Below are 19,189 nucleotides of genomic sequence, written 5' to 3'. Positions count from 1 at the left end.
TTGATCCTTGGCACCCCTTCTGCTCATGTGGCAGGACTCCATTTTTTTTCCAGATGTTCGTACATTGACTCCGCGATTATTCCAATCAATAATTTCCACATAATAATAATAATGTAGAAAGCATTATTAATACTTTCCACATTATTATTATTATTATTATTATTATTATTATTATTATTATTATTATTATTATTATTGTTGTTGTTGTTTTTGTTGTTGTTATTATTATTATCATTATTATTGTTATTATTATTATTATTCAGTAGTTTTATTTTTATAACGTACTTTCACTTCACTACCGAGCGCAGCTCTGTGCGCCTTGGGTATGTGCTGTGGTTTGCTGTGGTGCTCTTATGTTTACTGTATTGAAAGTGTTTTGCGTAGAATGTGTGCAGTACCCAGTAGTGCAATTTTCTGTATGTTATATATATTTGTAAGTCCTGGTGTTTTTGTTATGTATTTGTCTGAATATTTTTTTATTATACCTAAGGCACCTACTATGATAGGAATTGTTTCTGTTTTTAGATTCCACATTCGAGTTATCTCTATTTCCAGGTCTTTGTATTTTGAAAGTTTTTCCATTTCTTTTAGAGAAACGTTGTCATCTGCTGGTATTGAAACATCAATTAGAAGGCATTTTTTTCCTTCATGATCTTTGACAACTATATCTGGTCTATTTGCCTTAATTTCTCTATCTGTGTGTATTGGCATATCCCAGAGTATGGTTGCTTTCTCGTTTTCTGTGACCTTTTCTGGCGTGTGTTTATACCATCTTTTTTCTGTTGCTATTCCATAATGTTGGCATAGCTTCCAGTGTATATAGGTCCCAGCTCTGTCGTGTCTGTGAATATATTCCTTCTTAGCCAGGACTGGGCAGCCAGAGATAATATGATTTATTGTTTCTTGTCGATCTCCACATATTCTACAGTTACTTGTTATATTTCTTTTCATTATGTGTTTTTGGTAATTTCTGGTGGGGAGGCTTTGGTCTTGTGCAGCAATTAAAAATCCTTCAGTCTCTGCTTTGAGTCCTGAGCTTCTCAGCCATTGCTGGGATTTTTCTCTGTCTATTTCTTTCGGATTTAGTTTAGCCCAGTATTTACCATGTAGGGGCTTTTCTTGCCATCGTTTTATCATGGTCCGTTGCTGTTCTAGTTTTAGTTTGGATTTCATTTGTTTTATAGCTTTTGTTGTTTCTTCTTCTTCTTCGTATTTGTTAGGTAGATTGATTTCTTGTTTGTATTTGTCAGCTTCCTTAAATACTGAAAACAGTTTTTTGTTTTGCTCGTGTTTTGTGGCTATTTGTATTAGTTTCCCTTGCTTCTGGAGTAGGTATTTTTGCAGTCCTATGGTGGTTATTTTATAATAGTTTTCTAGCTGTATAAGACCCCTGCCACCTTCTGTGCGTTGTATATATAGCCTTTCTATGTCAGATTTTGGGTGGTGCATCCTATATCCTGTCATTATTTTTCTTGTTTTCCTGTCTATTTTACATAGTTCGTTTAGTGTCCAGTTAAGGATGTTGTAGCTGTAGCTTATAACTGGGACAGCTAAAGTGTTGATACCCATTATCTTGTTTTTAGCATTGAGCTCTGTTTTTAGTATTGATCTAACTCGTCTATAGTACTCTTTCTTTATTTTTTCTTTCATTTGTGTATGTTGTATCCTATCTAGTTCATTGACTCCTAAATACTTATATGGTTGGCTTTCGTCTAGTTCTCTTATTTCATTGGCTTTATCTAGTGTTATATTGCTACTTTTAACTAATTTTCCTCTTTTCAGGGTTGCTTTGGCACATTTTTCTAATCCGAATTTCATTTCTATTTCCTTGGTAAAGCCGTGTACTGTCTGTAGTAGTGTTTCTAGCTCTTTGTCGTTTTTTGCATATAATTTTAGGTCATCCATATATAGAAGGTGGCTGACTGTTTTTCCATAGCATTTGTAACCGCATCCAGTTCTATTTAGCAATTCTGTTAGAGGTGTGAGTGCCAGGCAGAACAGGAGTGGAGAGAGCGTGTCTCCCTGGAATATTCCTCTTCTAATGGGGATGGCTTTCGTTTTCACAAGTCCCTCTTTTGTTTGGAGCTGTAGCACTGTCTGCCATTTGTTCATTGAGTGCTCTATGTATTTTATGATAATTGGTGCCACCTTGTTTATGGCTAGTGTTTCCAGAATCCACGTGTGGGGAACACTGTCGAAAGCCTTTTGGTAGTCCACCCAGGCCATACTGAGGCCTTTCTTCTTTCTGCGGCTGTCTTCAGTTATGGCTTTATTGATCAATAATTGATCTTTACAGCCGTATGAGCCCTTGCAGCATCCCTTCTGCTCTTCTGGAAACAGGTTGTTATTTTCCAGGTGTTTACTCACTCTCTGTGATATTATTGCAGTAAAGGCTTTGTAGATCGTAGGGAGACAGGTTATAGGTCTATAGTTTTGTGGTTTCTCCGTTTCCGTGGATTTGGGGATTAAGATGGTTTTCCCTTCTGTGAGCCATTCAGGCATTGTTTCTGGATCTGCTATTATGTTGTTAAAGTTTTCTGCCAGCTTTTTATGCATTGCTGGCAGGTGTTTTAACCAGAAATTGGGGATCTTGTCGTGTCCAGGTGCTTTCCAGTTGCTTAGTCTTTGCAGTGTCTGGGTGACCTCTTCAGTTGTTATAGGGGCCCAGAGTTGCTCAGGTGCTAAGTTCGTTGTTTTAATGGTCCTTTTTTGGGGTTGTTGCTTCACCGACCATATTTGTTTCCAGAATTTCTCTAGTTCTTCTGCTGTTGGTGCTGAAGTAATGTCTATTTTATTTTTACCCAGTTCTTGGTAGAGTTTTTTGGGGTTGGATTTGAACTGTTTGTTTTGTTCAAAGAAACGTTGGCGTTTCTCATACCGGCGGATCCTCTGTGCTTTGGCAAGGATGTCTTGCTTTAGTTTTTCTTTTGCCTCAGGTAAGTCTTTTTCTGTAATGCTGTATTTGTACAGTATTTTTGTTTTCTTCTTGTTACTTAGTAGTGTTGATTGTTTACTAATTTCGTTGAGAATCGATAAATCTTTTCTCTTTTTTTAAATTTTGTTCTGGATGTTATTTATCCACAAGGTCTGTTTGGGTGGTAGAACTCCTGTTCGGATGGGTTTGAGTGAGTATCCTGCTTCTTTTGTGGCTGCAGTGGCTGCCGCATATATCATGTCATTTAGCTCAGTGATATTGCCTGTTGTTTCTGTGGTTGTTAGTTCCGTGACGGCCAGGTTTATGCTATTTATTATTGATGTTGTTTTATTGTCTATTTTGATTTTTGGGAGATATAATCTGTGGTCCATTCTAAGATCTGTGGTTTTCAGTTCTTCGGTTATTTTCATTTTCATAGTATCGTAATTATTAGGTTTCCCTTCGTTATTTCCAGGCTTTATATTTGTTTTGCCTTCCTTTTCATTCATATGTTTGTCTGTGGTGTTCTGGATTGGTGCTTTTTGTACACTATTATACATCTCTACGGTCTGGGTTTGTTGTTTTTTGTTTACTTCGTTTTTGCCGGGCATGTTACGTTTGTCCTCGTGTTTTGCTATCTCAGTGTTTATATTATTATTTGGCATTGCTGTGTGACTACTATCTAGATTTTCCTGATGTATTTTTTCTTTCAATTGCTCTATTTCTATTTCTGATATTTTTTTTTGCTTTTAGAATATATCTTCTTATGTTAGCTAGTTTGTTAGGGTTCATTGTTTTATCGAGGCCTATATTTACATTATTTTTCTTCCATGTTTTATATGTATGTGTTGTTGCGTTTTCGTTTTTTGGGTAGAGTACTGCTGTGAAATAGGCGTGTAGGATCGAAATGTGTTCCTCACGTGTCCATTTATGCCGTTTTGGTTTTGTTTGCGGGACATGAGGAACAACGTCCGGCCCTTTATTTTGACGGTCGTCGTTTTCGTAGGGTACCGGTTCGTTTATTTCTGTTGTCAGATTGTTTTGCACGTTCATATCTTCGTATTTTTTTCTTAACAAGCTTACAGTACGTACTTCTCGGTTGTTATTCTTGGGTGAAATAATACCGGTGTTATTTAATATGTTTGTAATTTTTTTGTACATGGTGTTTTGGGGTTCGAAGATGGTCTGATTTTGATGTAACACGTGTGTTTACGATCGCTGTTCGGGTAGTGGAGGTATCAAGTTAAAATACATCATTATATTTGTAAAAATAGAGATAAATTTCAATGAGTATTACTTACTCGGATATAGTCCAACCCTTTGTCAGCTATTTTTTGTATATGGTGTTTGGGTTTGGGGATGGTCTGTATTTTGATGTAACACGTGTGTTTACGATCGCTGTTCGGGTAGTGGAGGTATCAAGTTAAAATACATCATTATATTTGGAAAAATAGGAATAAATTTCAATGAGTATTACTTACTCGGGTATAGTCCAACCCTTTGTCAGCTATATTTGGGCTCCATGCGATGTCTTTATTTCCGATGTTTTTGGATAAGTTTCGGAGCAGTGATTTATCGTACTCTACGGTGTTAGAAGTTCACTACCAGTGAACTAAGATACCACCCCTTATTTTTCGAGCACCACCCAGAGTATAGCTGGTCTGTGACATTTTTTTACATACCATGCTATGTTGTTTTCTTCTGCTCTAATGCTGTGTTCGCATCCAATCAGTCCCCCCCCACTCTTTTTCTTAGTACATACAGTCTTTTGGGGTGGAGTACCCCATATCTAGTCAGCAGCTTCCTTGTCTTTCTATCTAAGCTGTCTACGGTCGTCTACGTTCCATTATTATTATTATTATTAGTATTATTATTATTATAATTACCAATGTAGTTACTAGAGCGGGTAGCAATTCGATCAATACCATTAAAACAAAGGCACAGTTAACTTTGAAGATTTTGTTGCATTTGTTAGTTTTTTATTGTACTACAAATATGTATAATACTTAATACGTTTTTATGGCAGAAATCAAATTTTGTGACACAGAAGTTATGTAACTGTTTCTTTGATTTACAAATGCATCCGATTAACTACTTCCACTTTGTTTCCATCATTTGGTCTCTACTCTTTTAGTTGTTTCAGTCATGAGACTTTGGCCATGCTGGGGCATTGCCTTGAAGAATTTTTGCTCAAATGAATCGACAACAGTCCTTGATACTTATTTTACTGGTCTATTTTGCTGAACCATATGGGGGTGCAAATACACAAACACCAGTTGTCAAGCGGTGGAGCAGGGACAAATATAGACACAAAAACAGACAAACAGTCAGGCACACACACAAACACACACACACACACACACACACACACACACACACACACACATACTAACACACACACACACGAGCGCGCACTATATAGTCGCTCTTCCCTTCAGCTTATTATTGCCCTTATTTTTAGTTTCCCTTGTCTGAAATCTTTCGTCACATCCTGTGAACTCTTCAGCAACTCTGCATCCCACTGTTCTGTTTTGTTCAGATGGAATGAAGAGTCCATCACGAAATATAACAATATTTGTTTCAACACTCGATTTGCCAAGAAGAATCTTGCAAAAGAAATAAACGGGCGTGGAATTTCGCCGATCCTTTGACGGATAAGTGAGCAGGGTTTAGTGATATTCTGTGTGTGTATTTTCCGTTTGTTCCATTTGTTTCTAATTATATATATATATATATATATATATATATATATATATATATATATATATATATATATATATATATATATATATATATATATATATATATACACATACATATATATACATATATATACATATATATAAATATAAATATATAATTTAGAGAAAAGAATCAAGGTTCATGAACTCATCCATGAAAATCCACAGTCACATATAGAAAAATTGAATAAGTAAATACACTAAAAAATATTGTTGCAACATATTTGGTATTTGAAAGGAGTTTTTAACTGTAAATTTCGATTTTTATCCCTAGTATTATTATCATATATATATATACATACACACACACACACACAAACCCCCACCCACATATATACGTACATACATACGACGGGCTTCGTTTAACTTCCATCTACGAAAGCCACTCATAAAACTTTGGTTGACCCAAGGCTATAATCGAAGACACTTGCCAGTGAGACTGAACCCGGAAGTATGTAGCTGGGAAGCAAGTTTCTTATTACACAACCAATCATGAGCTATTTGGATATTTTATTAACTTTTTCCTGTATCATTACTGAAATTTCATTGCTAGACTAGAAACTTAAAGTGCAGAGTCATGGAATTTAAGTTCGAATGCTGATAGATATTTTGAATACGCTATTTTAGATATCGAATGCTCACTGTTGTCTTCTTGTTTACACTGTGTTCTGTGCTTATGCTGGCACCGTCGTTTCTGAAAAAGAAATGAAATAGAGAACATCAGCAATTAATTCGGTCAAAATAACGAAGAAAAGGACCATGATTCATGAAGTGTCATAAATATTTAAAGAATGTTTGTCTTCTCATTAACTATTTACAAATCTACCAGATTACAAAAGTAAAATAAACGAAATAGTTTCTCCCATATATCTTCAAGGAATTACAGAGTTAGTAATACAAGAGAAATATATTGTTGGATTCCTCATTTAGATTTGTCATATTTTTACCCATGACTCCTTTGGTAATCCCGTCATTGTTGCAACAATGAAATGTTAGGAGCAACAACAGTTTTAATTGTACTAATGAGATGTGGTCCAGGCTATCGGAAGGACTCGTCTGTTAAATGCATTAGTCAAGGATTAACACTGGTCAACCAAATATTTCAAAATGTTTTTGAAATGATCATTTTCTCCCAGTCAGTTCAGATAACACACAGATTAAAAGATTTGTTGAAATAATGTGACGTTGATTGCTACCGAATTATAAAGTGATTGATTTTAGAGAAGTGAAAATATTTGTGATGTTATTGATGAGTACAGTTAGTGTCCTTGAAGAAAATTTTTTATCAAATCTGTTCCTTCCACGAGAGAATGTGAACGACTTGAAAATCTCATATTATAATTTTCTTGCTGTAGTCATGCGACACTTTGAAGAGTCTACCCACAATCCTCACTTTTAAGACCTGGTACTTCTTCTATCAGTGTGTGTGTGTTTGTGTGTGTTTGTGTGTGTGTGTGTGTGTGTGGCTTCTTTCAGTTTCCGTTTTGAAACTCCACTCGTAAGTCTTTGGTTGGTCCGGGCCTATGATTGAAGGCATATACCCACGATGACTCGCAGTAGAACTGAACCTGGAAACATTTGGTTTGAAAAGACGTTTCTTACGAAAAATATCATAACTCGAATTACCACACTCCTGGGACCAATTATCAAACCATTTCAGCCATGATCATCGTGATTTGGGGAGTATTTAGAGATGGCATTATGAACTACCCCTTCCTCATTTGTGAATGTTAGGGGTAACTTGAGAAACATATAGCTCTTATTTCTAGCAAAACAAAGACCACATTATGTCGCACTCGTTGGTTCGTGTAGTTGTTAATGCTCGGCTCCAGGCTATTCTTGATGCTGCAAGCCAATAATTATAGCCATTCAAGTCTTACTATGACAAACTAAGTGTGCATACAAGGTAATATTATCATGCAACAAAGTACAGAGCGGTTCTAGAGTTATTTGGATGCACATTTCTGGCGGAATGCTGTGTAGTTATAGTTTCCCCATTCACATCACTATGACGCACGCGCTCTCAAACCGAAACAAAACTATATATATAATTGTTTATATAAACAATTTATATCAGCATACCACGAGGTCAATGACAATTTGAAAGTGCTTATCTAAGAGAATTATATCAAATTTTATTAAATATACTTCAAATACCCTCTTTCTGGAACAGGTATTATCTAACACAAATGCATTTGCATATAACAAATGCTCGGTGCGGTTGAAAGAAGAATGTAAGCGCATTGTTTCTAACCTATTGAAGTGCCCTAATATGTGGGACAAAGACTCATGATTAACCGCTGCACAGCCTCTTGACAGGGGTGACGTATCTGGCTTCCTTCCGCAAATATCAGCGTAGATCAGCTGATATGTCTTACTTATACTTCTTATGACGAGGTGGGTAACTTCGAAGTAGATCAAAGAATATTTTGATAAGTTTTAGAAAGGATTATGCTATGTGATGTTCTCTCTTCTATATTTCTTGCCATAAGCTTTGCTACTGTTGGTATTATGTGAGATAGTATACTCCATGCTAGAATTAGCTTTAAGGCCAGATGAATCAGCAATGTTACTCATCGTATCACCACTTATAGAAGATCTTATAAAGCCATTGTCCGAAGAATTGTAATTTTAATTTCTATCGTTATTACTGTTACCCTGTTATTGCAACTCACACTATTAGTAATATAATTAGCATTAGTGCTAATAATTATAAATAATATTAATGCATGCGAACCGTTTCTTGTCGTAAGCTTTTGAGAAACTTATCAAATCATTTTTATATTTCAGATTTATGTTGGTGTTTACGCTTAAAATTCCGTTAATAATAGTTATAGGTTGATAGTAGTTGTGCATTTCGTTCTTTTCTGGGTCGATAATATAAATACTAATTGAGACTAGGATAGATGTAATCGACTTGTCCCCTTTCCTGAACTTGCTGGTCTTGTCTCAGAATTTGAAACCAATACTATTTATATGGTTTATGCTTACTTTTCGCTTTGTCTTCACCTTTTCCCTATATTATTATCTTCTTTTGTGTTACAAAATTAAAGAATTAGTCCATTAGATATAAAACTCCATGTGATTATGATACAAATTGCCAATTATAAAATGATGTAAATCAAAATATTTCATGTTGAATTTCTGTTCCAAAAGCCGGTTCAATAACGAGAAAATTATATTATTAAACTCTTTGTCTTTTTCTAGAATATTTCTCCAGAAATAAGTAACAGAGAAGTTAATGTTATTATTATTCTTATGTTTATTTTCCATATTATTACTTTTATGCATGTTAACATTAATTGGGAAAATTACTGCTATAACCAAAACCACTCTTATTCCTGATATCCATATTACTATCTATCACTGAGTAGATATTAGCTGGATGCTTAATAATAGTATTATTAAATTCCGTAGGTTTACTTAAGCCCGTACATTTATAAGTAGGTATATCAGTAATTTTCTCATTACAAGAGCACCTTTTCAGTGCACTGTTGTAATGCCAGGTATTAACATGCAACATTTATTTATTAGCTCATAGATTATATGTAATAACATATATATTTATGTTACTAATAATGGATTTAATTGAGCTGGATAACCTATGGATATATTTTTGATTTTAATTAACCTTATTGTAAGATCTTTTTGGAGATCTAGCATATCATCAAGACGAATTAATTATTTTTTTTTGTTTCGTGCTGAACCCTGAAGAATTTAAAGGTTAAACACTTGAAAAGTTTACATATTCTTTTATAAAGCTGCACGGAAGTTGAAGATTTATAATTATTAACGCTTAGGTAAAAAATTATTAAACATATGCTCTATAACTTTTCCTGAGTTTTAATAATCTAACAAGCTGAAGTCTGTACACAGATTCCTTAAATACTATCGTAAGTCATTGGTGTATAATTATAATAATTATCACTGAAACGCGTGTAAAATCGATATAAATGTATAATTTAACACTAGTACTTCTTGTACACATACACACATAAACATGTGTGTGTGTATGTATACACACACATGTATAAATGTATATATATATATATATATATATATATATATATATATATATATATATATATATACAAGAATAAGGGCAGAGAATCGTCAATTAATAATAGAATTAATAATTAACAATTCTGCCAAGTAGTTCAGTATGAAAAAAACCTTTATCGGTAAGACTATTTATCATTATAAATATACAGGGATTAGCAATTGAGTTGCTTCTCCAACATACTGAAAATTTAGAAATAGCAGTCAAAGAACTACTGATTCCAAACTACAAATTTTCTCTAAAGTGGATGGCGATATTTATGGCACACATAGAACAAAAAACCGGAGGGAAAAGCGTAAACAAACCAAGCCTTTAGTTAATTGGATACGAATCGTTTCATGGTTAAGTGAATGGAAATTTCACTATTCCAATCTTCAGCCTCAATATTCTGATAAATTTGAAAGTGTCTCTAAAAAAATTCACGGTAATCTTTGGCCATGCGACACCAAAAATCAACGATAAGAAAGGCACTTACGAATTCATCGGTTAGCGAGTTCAGGCACCTCACCTCAAAGAAATCTATTCCATGTGCGTCACAAATAGTCCCGTATGAAAAAAAGTTCCGTGTCGAACTGGTCACGGTTTAGCCATCTAACTTAGAGATATCAAATATAAAATATACAAGAATAAGGGCAGAGAATCGTCAATTAATAATAGAATTAATAATTAACAATTCTGCCAAGTAGTTCAGTATGAAAAAAACCTTTATCGGTAAGACTATTTATCATTATAAATATAGAGGGATTAGCAATTGAGTTGCTTCTCCAATATACTGAAAATTTAGAAATAGCAGTCAAAGAACTACTGATTCCAAACTACAACTAAATTTTCAGTATGTTGGAGAAGCAACTCAATTGCTAATCCCTGTATATATATAATGATAAATAGTCTTACCGATAAAGGTTTTTTTCATACTGAACTACTTGGCAGAATTGTTAATTATTAATTCTATTATTAATTGACGATTCTCTGCCCTTATTCTTGTATATTTTATATTTGATATCTCTAAGTTAGATGGCTAAACCGTAACCAGTTCGACACGGAACTTTTTTTCATACGGGACTATTTGTGACGCACATGGAATAGATTTCTTTGAGGTGAGGTGCCTGAACTCGCTAGCCGATGAATTCGTAAGTGCCTTTCTTATCGTTGATTTTTGGTGTCGCATGGCCAAAGATTACCGTGAATTTTTTTAGAGACACTTTCAAATTTATCAGAATATTGAGGCTGAAGATTGGAATAGTGAAATTTCCATTCACTTAACCATGAAACGATTCGTATCCAATTAACTAAAGGCTTGGTTTGTTTACGCTTTTCCCTCCGGTTTTTTGTTCTATGTGTGCCATAAATATCGCCATCCACTTTAGAGAAAATTTGTAGTTTGGAATCAGTAGTTCTTTGACTGCTATTTCTAAATTTTCAGTATGTTGGAGAAGCAACTCAATTGCTAATCGCTGTATATTTATAATGATAAATAGTCTTACCGATAAAGGTTTTTTTCATACTGAACTACTTGGCAGAATTGTTAATTATTAATTCTATTATTAATTGACGATTCTCTGCCCTTATTCTTGTATATTTTATATTTGATATCTCTAAGTTAGATGGCTAAACCGTAACCAGTTCGACACGGAACTTTTTTTCATACTTGTGACGCACATGGAATAGATTTCTTTGAGGTGAGGTGCCTGAACTCGCTAGCCGATGAATTCGTAAGTGCCTTTCTTATCGTTGATTTTTGGTGTCGCATGGCCAAAGATTACCGTGAATTTTTTTAGAGACACTTTCAAATTTATCAGAATATTGAGGCTGAAGATTGGAATAGTGAAATTTCCATTCACTTAACCATGAAACGATTCGTATCCAATTAACTAAAGGCTTGGTTTGTTTACGCTTTTCCCTCCGGTTTTTTGTTCTATGTGTGCCATAAATATCGCCATCCACTTTAGAGAAAATTTGTAGTTTGGAATCAGTAGTTCTTTGACTGCTATTTCTAAATTTTCAGTATGTTGGAGAAGCAACTCAATTGCTAATCGCTGTATATTTATAATGATAAATAGTCTTACCGATAAAGGTTTTTTTCATACTGAACTACTTGGCAGAATTGTTAATTATTAATTCTATTATTAATTGACGATTCTCTGCCCTTATTCTTGTATATTTTATATTTGATATCTCTAAGTTAGATGGCTAAACCGTAACCAGTTCGACACGGAACTTTTTTTCATACGGGACTATTTGTGACGCACATGGAATAGATTTCTTTGAGGTGAGGTGCCTGAACTCGCTAGCCGATGAATTCGTAAGTGCCTTTCTTATCGTTGATTTTTGGTGTCGCATGGCCAAAGATTACCGTGAATTTTTTTAGAGACACTTTCAAATTTATCAGAATATTGAGGCTGAAGATTGGAATAGTGAAATTTCCATTCACTTAACCATGAAACGATTCGTATCCAATTAACTAAAGGCTTGGTTTGTTTACGCTTTTCCCTCCGGTTTTTTGTTCTATGTGTGCCATAAATATCGCCATCCACTTTAGAGAAAATTTGTAGTTTGGAATCAGTAGTTCTTTGACTGCTATTTCTAAATTTTCAGTATGTTGGAGAAGCAACTCAATTGCTAATCGCTGTATATTTATAATGATAAATAGTCTTACCGATAAAGGTTTTTTTCATACTGAACTACTTGGCAGAATTGTTAATTATTAATTCTATTATTAATTGACGATTCTCTGCCCTTATTCTTGTATATTTTATATTTGATATCTCTAAGTTAGATGGCTAAACCGTAACCAGTTCGACACGGAACTTTTTTTCATACGGGACTATTTGTGACGCACATGGAATAGATTTCTTTGAGGTGAGGTGCCTGAACTCGCTAGCCGATGAATTCGTAAGTGCCTTTCTTATCGTTGATTTTTGGTGTCGCATGGCCAAAGATTACCGTGAATTTTTTTAGAGACACTTTCAAATTTATCAGAATATTGAGGCTGAAGATTGGAATAGTGAAATTTCCATTCACTTAACCATGAAACGATTCGTATCCAATTAACTAAAGGCTTGGTTTGTTTACGCTTTTCCCTCCGGTTTTTTGTTCTATGTGTGCCATAAATATCGCCATCCACTTTAGAGAAAATTTGTAGTTTGGAATCAGTAGTTCTTTGACTGCTATTTCTAAATTTATATATATATATATATATATATATATATATATATATATATATATATATATATATATATATATATATATATATATATAATTATATTGACACACATAAAAACGTAAATATATATATATACATATATACATATATACTCATATATATAGACATAATACACACTTATATGTTTAGCTGTATATGTATGTATGTATGTATGTATGCATATCTATATTTATATGTTTGTTTCGGTTTCTATTTCCCCTTTTTCTCCACAATGCGTGTTCCCCTTCCGCCTGGTCTGCCATTGTTCGTGTTTAGCGTTTTCCTCTCGATTTCAATAGCTTACGTTGCTGACGCCACTAAATTGAATAATATTGTCGGAAGGTGTCAAAATGCAATATTATTTGTTCGGTAATTGACAACACCACAGCGTGCTTGTGTTGGTGATAATTTCGTTTTACCGAAAGTGTCTTTTTTGTTCGAGCGCTGCCTTTGTATGCATACACAAACGCGCGCGTGCGTGCACACACATACACACATATGCATACAAGCCTATATACAAGCATCCATACATATAGACACACGTGTATGTATCTATGTATGTATATATGTACATACATATGTATGTTCTCTCCCTCTTTTTAATTTAGAGTAAACTTTGACCGGCCACCTGCTTGGTAGCAAGGTTGTGCAGGAAAGCGTCTTGTTTTGCTGATTATCCTTCAAATCTGAGGTAGCTCTGGCAGATTTTTATTGTTGAAAGTGTATCTTGGGTAATGAATTTGCAAACACCTTATCAATAGTCCATAGATATTCCCTTTCTCTCGTATTTCAAAAACTATTGGTGTCCAGACGGCAGCTGATTTTCACAATAGAAGCTATATTATCGTTGTGGTCCCACGCAACGATATCTAGCCATTTGTGTTTTAGCTTGTTGCCTATTTTAATTACCTCCTAATGTAGATAATTAGGTGGTATCCAACCGGTGCTAATAGTATAGGTAAGGACACCCTTAGGTCACAAATGGCCATGGGATTGCACCTAGAAAGTTTCCCTCCGAGGCACAAGTCTGGGCAAGATTGTTTATGAAAGACCAGCAGTCGCCCATGCATACCAACCTCCCCACTCCACCACTGTTATCCAAGGGAAAGGCAAAATCCGGTACAGCTCGGCACCAGTGACGTTTCGACTTATTTCTACAGTTGAGTGAAGTGGAGCAACGCAAAATAAAGTGTCTTGTACAAGAAAACAATATACAGCGTAGTCCGGGAATCGAACTCACTATCCCATGTTTATAAACCCAGCGTTGAAACCAGTGAGCCATGCGCCTTCACACTAGAATATAAATCTGTATGAATCTATAATTATAAGAAATTGTTTCCAGTTTATTTACAAATGTTGCTAATTTAAAGTATCTTATTCAAAATGTTATTCACTAAGCGCAATTTCTACAACCATATCAAGCTTAATACATTATAATAATAATGTAATATAATAATGATCAATTTGACGACGTGAGCAAATTGCGTTGATAGGGTGGAAAAGGAACGAACTTGAGACAAACGTTCGTCTACGACCGGCCTTTTCTTCAGGAAATAACCTTTTCCCTTTACTTAGTGGCATGTCAAATCAGGTGAAAGTCTTAATTCTTAAGATCGTCTAATTTCTCATACAGAGCAGAACTTAATTGCCATTTGATATTTGTGGTACATCATCTAGAGGCGGAGATAATTTTAATAAATCAAGAATTTATGTTCTATTGTAATTGCTATGTCTGTATTTGTCAATGTTGTTCAAATATACGTCGTTGCTACTCTGTGTTATTTCTCTTAGCTCACTTTTGTCTAATTTGTGAAGTGTTGTATCAGAAGGGTAATATCTCCATCGAGTAAAACCACCATTAGAAGAGAATATGACCAAAGACTGCGTATACTCAATCCCATGCAGCTGTGGCAGGTTGTATAAAGGGGAAACATGCCAGCCCCTCAAAATAAGGGTAGAGGTACATCGCAAAGCTGTAACACGTGGAGATATTGATAAACCGGGTATAGCTGATCATGTATGGAAAAACGGAGACCATCTCCCCCTGTGGGATGAAGTTAAAATAATAGATACAAAATACCAGAGGAAAATAGGAATGCTAAAAGAAGCAGCACATATGCTAGGTCATAATAACCTCCTAGACAGACCGAGTGCAGATATGAACAGCATATGGGAAACGGAATTAAGGAAGGATAGGAGAATATTAGATTTATAAGCCCTAAAATTCACTCCATTATTACTCACGGGCATATGGCGTAGTGGTTAAGAGCGCGGGTTACTAACCCCAAGACTCCGAGATCGGTTCCAGGTAGTGACCTTAATAATAATAACAGAATCAAAATTAAAAGAAGAGTCTCACTGTTAACTAGTGAACGAGATTTCGACATCTTGTGTGTCTTCAACTGGTTCAAAAAATAAAAATTGTCAATCTACTTCATTTTGGTCAATATAGAAAGGAATGGGGTACCTCCTCCTGAATCTATTAGGTTTAGTAAAGAACTAGCGATAGATCGAAATAGAATAGAGGGAGACTTAGTCAAGAAACTAGAAGAGGCACTTACAACTGGCAGCGCAACCAACGTTTTGGCTGTGAGGATGGCCCTCGACCAACACCTCAACGCCAGACACGAAGGTTGCGTCGTCAGAGCTAAAATGCGTGCCTTAAGGAACGAAGGGATCGAAGCTGCGCGAGAAGCCCGGGTGGAAGAGGCGCAACGCGGTGACAGAGCCACCATCCGGTCTCTAATCGATGAACAGGGATGCAGTTTACTCGAACCCGAAAGGATGTGTGGGGGCCTTTCAACAGCACTTTGCTCGACTGTTTGGTGCGAGCGATGGGTCGGAACGCAGGATGGACTTCAGTGCCTACCTGACCGGCCTGCCGCGGCTCACGGCGGGAGAAGCAGAGTGTTGTGAGGGTCCCATCACAGCTGCTGAAGTAAGGGATGCGATGGCGGGCTGCGCGAGCGATAAGTCGCCTGGATTGGATGGTCTACCCTATGAGCTGTATTGCCAAATGCCAGACTTGTTTGGAGACCTCTTGGCATCAGTCTACTGCAACTGGCAACAAAACGGGAGAATTCCCGGTTTCGTGAGCCGAGGTGCAGTGACATTGTTGAAGAAAGACCCAAACAAGGGGAATTTTATAGATAATTTCAGGTCCATCACTCTGCTCAACGCAGATTTGAAAATTTTGGCCAAAGTAATAGCCGAGAGGTTGGCGCTTGTCATCGATAAACTGGTCGACAAGGCGCAAACATGCGCAGTGCCGGGCAGAAGCATCCATGACAACCTCCACCTCATGCGCTACATCATAGACAGGGTAGTTAAGGATCCTGGCATGGGTGGGGCGTTGATCAATTTAGATCAATCTAAAGCATTCCATAGGGTGGACCATCGATATCTGGCGGCCGTCCTCAGGGCGGCTGGCTTTGGTCCCGTCTTCCGCGGTTGGATCACTGCCTTGTATAGCGGAATCCGATCGGTAATTCGGGTGAACGGTCACCTGTCTAAACCGTTCGACATCACGCGTTCAGTCCGTCAGGGATGTCCCCTGTCGGCGCTTCTGTATGTATTGACGCTCGAACCACTACTGCGGAAGCTGGCGACACTGAGGGGTATCCCACGGGAGCTGGGTTGCGGGACGAGCGTGTCTGCATATGCGGAGGATGTCACCGTCATAGTGTCGAGCCAAAAGCACGTCGAAATGCTAAGCGAGACACTTAAAGAATACGAAACGGTGACAGGAGTAAAACTTAACCCGGAAAAGTCGGCGGGTTTGCTACTCGGCACCTGGAGAAGCAAGCCTATACCGTCCAACAGTGACTCCGTAGTGGGACGCTGGATGGACGGACCGGTTAAACTGCTCGGGGTCTGGTTAAATCCGGACCTCCAGATGGATAAGAACTGGGACGAGATCACCAGTAGAGTGATCAAACTCAGCCATACATGGGCCGAGAGAAAGTTATCTCTAAAAGGTCGGGCAGAGGTGACTAATGCGTATATCGCATCAGTCATCGATTACCCCCTGACCGTCGTACCTTGTCCCGATGCCACCATCACGAAACTAGAACGCATACTCTTCCGCTTTCTGTGGAAGGGTGGCATTCCGATGGTGAGGCGATCCATTTGCTGTCAACAACCGTTACATGGAGAACTGGGGATGCCGTGGTTAATGATGCGCAGACATGCGCTGAGACTGCGGCATCTCTGGAACTTCATTGACGATGGTGAACAGGTGTGGGCGCCGTTTGTGAGGCTCGCCTATCCGCAGCTCGTCTCACTCACTGAACTGCAAACGTGGATCAAAAAGAGACCGAAACTGGGCGATTGGAACCGCGAGTGTCGCCAGACTCTACAACAGCTCTGCCGTCCGGGATCAAACTTGTGCAACTTACAAACGACCAATGCGTTTTATAGAGGACTAGTGGAAGGCAGATCCGACGACACTCTCGGGGCAAACCTGGGTGTCGACGAGAAATTCCTAACCCGCCTTTTCAGGACGACGTTCGGGCCGGGGCCTATGGATAATTTCCAGAGATCCCTGGCTTGGCAATTCTATCGGGACGCACTACCAGTTCGAGAGAAGGTCTACAGACACGGTTCGAAAACCACCGGACCGACCTGCCCGAGATGCGGTAAGAGCGACGAAACCGTTCTGCACGCACTCGTGCAGTGTCCAGATATTTCAGAGCTGTGGACCTTCGTCGAACGGCTCCTGTTGCGTGTGGGAAGAGCCCGCTTATCGGCGGAGTCTTTCGTGAATATTGTTCCGCCACCTTCCTTTAAACGGGAAGAAAAAACAGTTTACGTAACACTGATAGCTATGGCGAAAGAATGTGTGTGGTGGACGCGTTTGAAAGGTTTACAAACAAACACTTTCCTCTCTGGTCAGTCCATCGTCAACTTTTTCAAGTACCACTTGAAAAGGAGGATGAGGATAGAGAGGAAAGCGTTGTCGAATGAAAGCTTCAATGAAAAATGGGTAAATGTGGCAAAATTGGTGAGTATGAAAGACGACACCATTTTAAGCATAAATTTGTAACAAAAAGAGAAAACGAGAGAAAAGGTACTTACTTTTATGTACATTTTGAACTGCCTGAGGTGACCTTGGTGCTTTTTTGTAGGTTTTTCACTCCAAGGATACACCTAAACTGTAAACAATATTTATTCCCGTTTTTGGGAAGATTTATAAATTTTGTACACCACACACCCCAACGATTACAATCCCTATTGATTTGACTTTTCTTTGTGTGTCTCACCCAGCCCACCTCGAAAATGAAAGACTCTACGCTTGTATTTCGTCCAATTTCTGTGTTCAGCCCTGTGTGGCTATAATAAAAACATATCTATCTATCTATCTATCTATCTATCTATCTATCTATCTATCTATCTATCTATCTACGGGTGTGTGTGTGTGTGTGTGTGTGTGCGTGTGTGTGTGTGTGTTTGTGTGTGTGTGCGTGTTTGCGTGCTTGTGTCTGTGTGTGCAGAATGAAATAGAAAGAGATGAAGGGAGAAAGGGAGAATGATGAATGATAAGCGGTGCACGATAGATAGATAGATAGACACATCTATATGTCCATGATTTTTTACCATTACTCATTTATAGTTGCCTAACTGAAATATTACTTTCATAAACGGTGATCATATCCAACATAGAAAGTACAGGTAATTTCATTTAATATGGCCATTTTAGTGATTTTGTCTCATTATCTCTAGAGAAACTAAATCATAATTCATAGAAACCAATTAAATATCTTATTACTACTTCATTACGAAGGGGATACGAAATCAAAGCACACAAGTCCAAATCAATATCAACCAATTCTGGGTATATAATTGAAACACACTCTGTGATACATACATTTCTTATCTGAACGTCTGACTGTTCCATCTCCGATGGATTAATTTTCCAAGGGGAATCACCGAATGTTGATTTAAATTGCAGTCTTTAAGATTGTATTAAAACTAATTTTGTCTCTGGAATTTTTATTACATGCTTATATATATATATATATATATATATGCACATATTTATACAGGGCGCGTAAGACATTTGAGGACAGATTTATGTTTATAAAAAAAGATACATAATAACAGATAATAACTTTATTTATCAAAAAATGCTATAAGGGTAAAAATAAACCTTCTTTTCTATAATGTTATTCAATAAAGCCACCTTCAGCTTCAGCAACTGCTTCTATACGAGATCGAATCAAGTGGACCTGGTTCATTTTGGTCATTACACTGACTATGGCAGCTTTCATAGA

Source organism: Octopus bimaculoides, chromosome 21, assembly GCF_046866305.1.
Source record: "Octopus bimaculoides isolate indiv1 chromosome 21, ASM4686630v1, whole genome shotgun sequence".
NCBI classification, from domain to species: Eukaryota; Metazoa; Mollusca; class Cephalopoda; order Octopoda; family Octopodidae; genus Octopus; species Octopus bimaculoides.
This window is presented reverse-complemented; position numbering follows the sequence as displayed.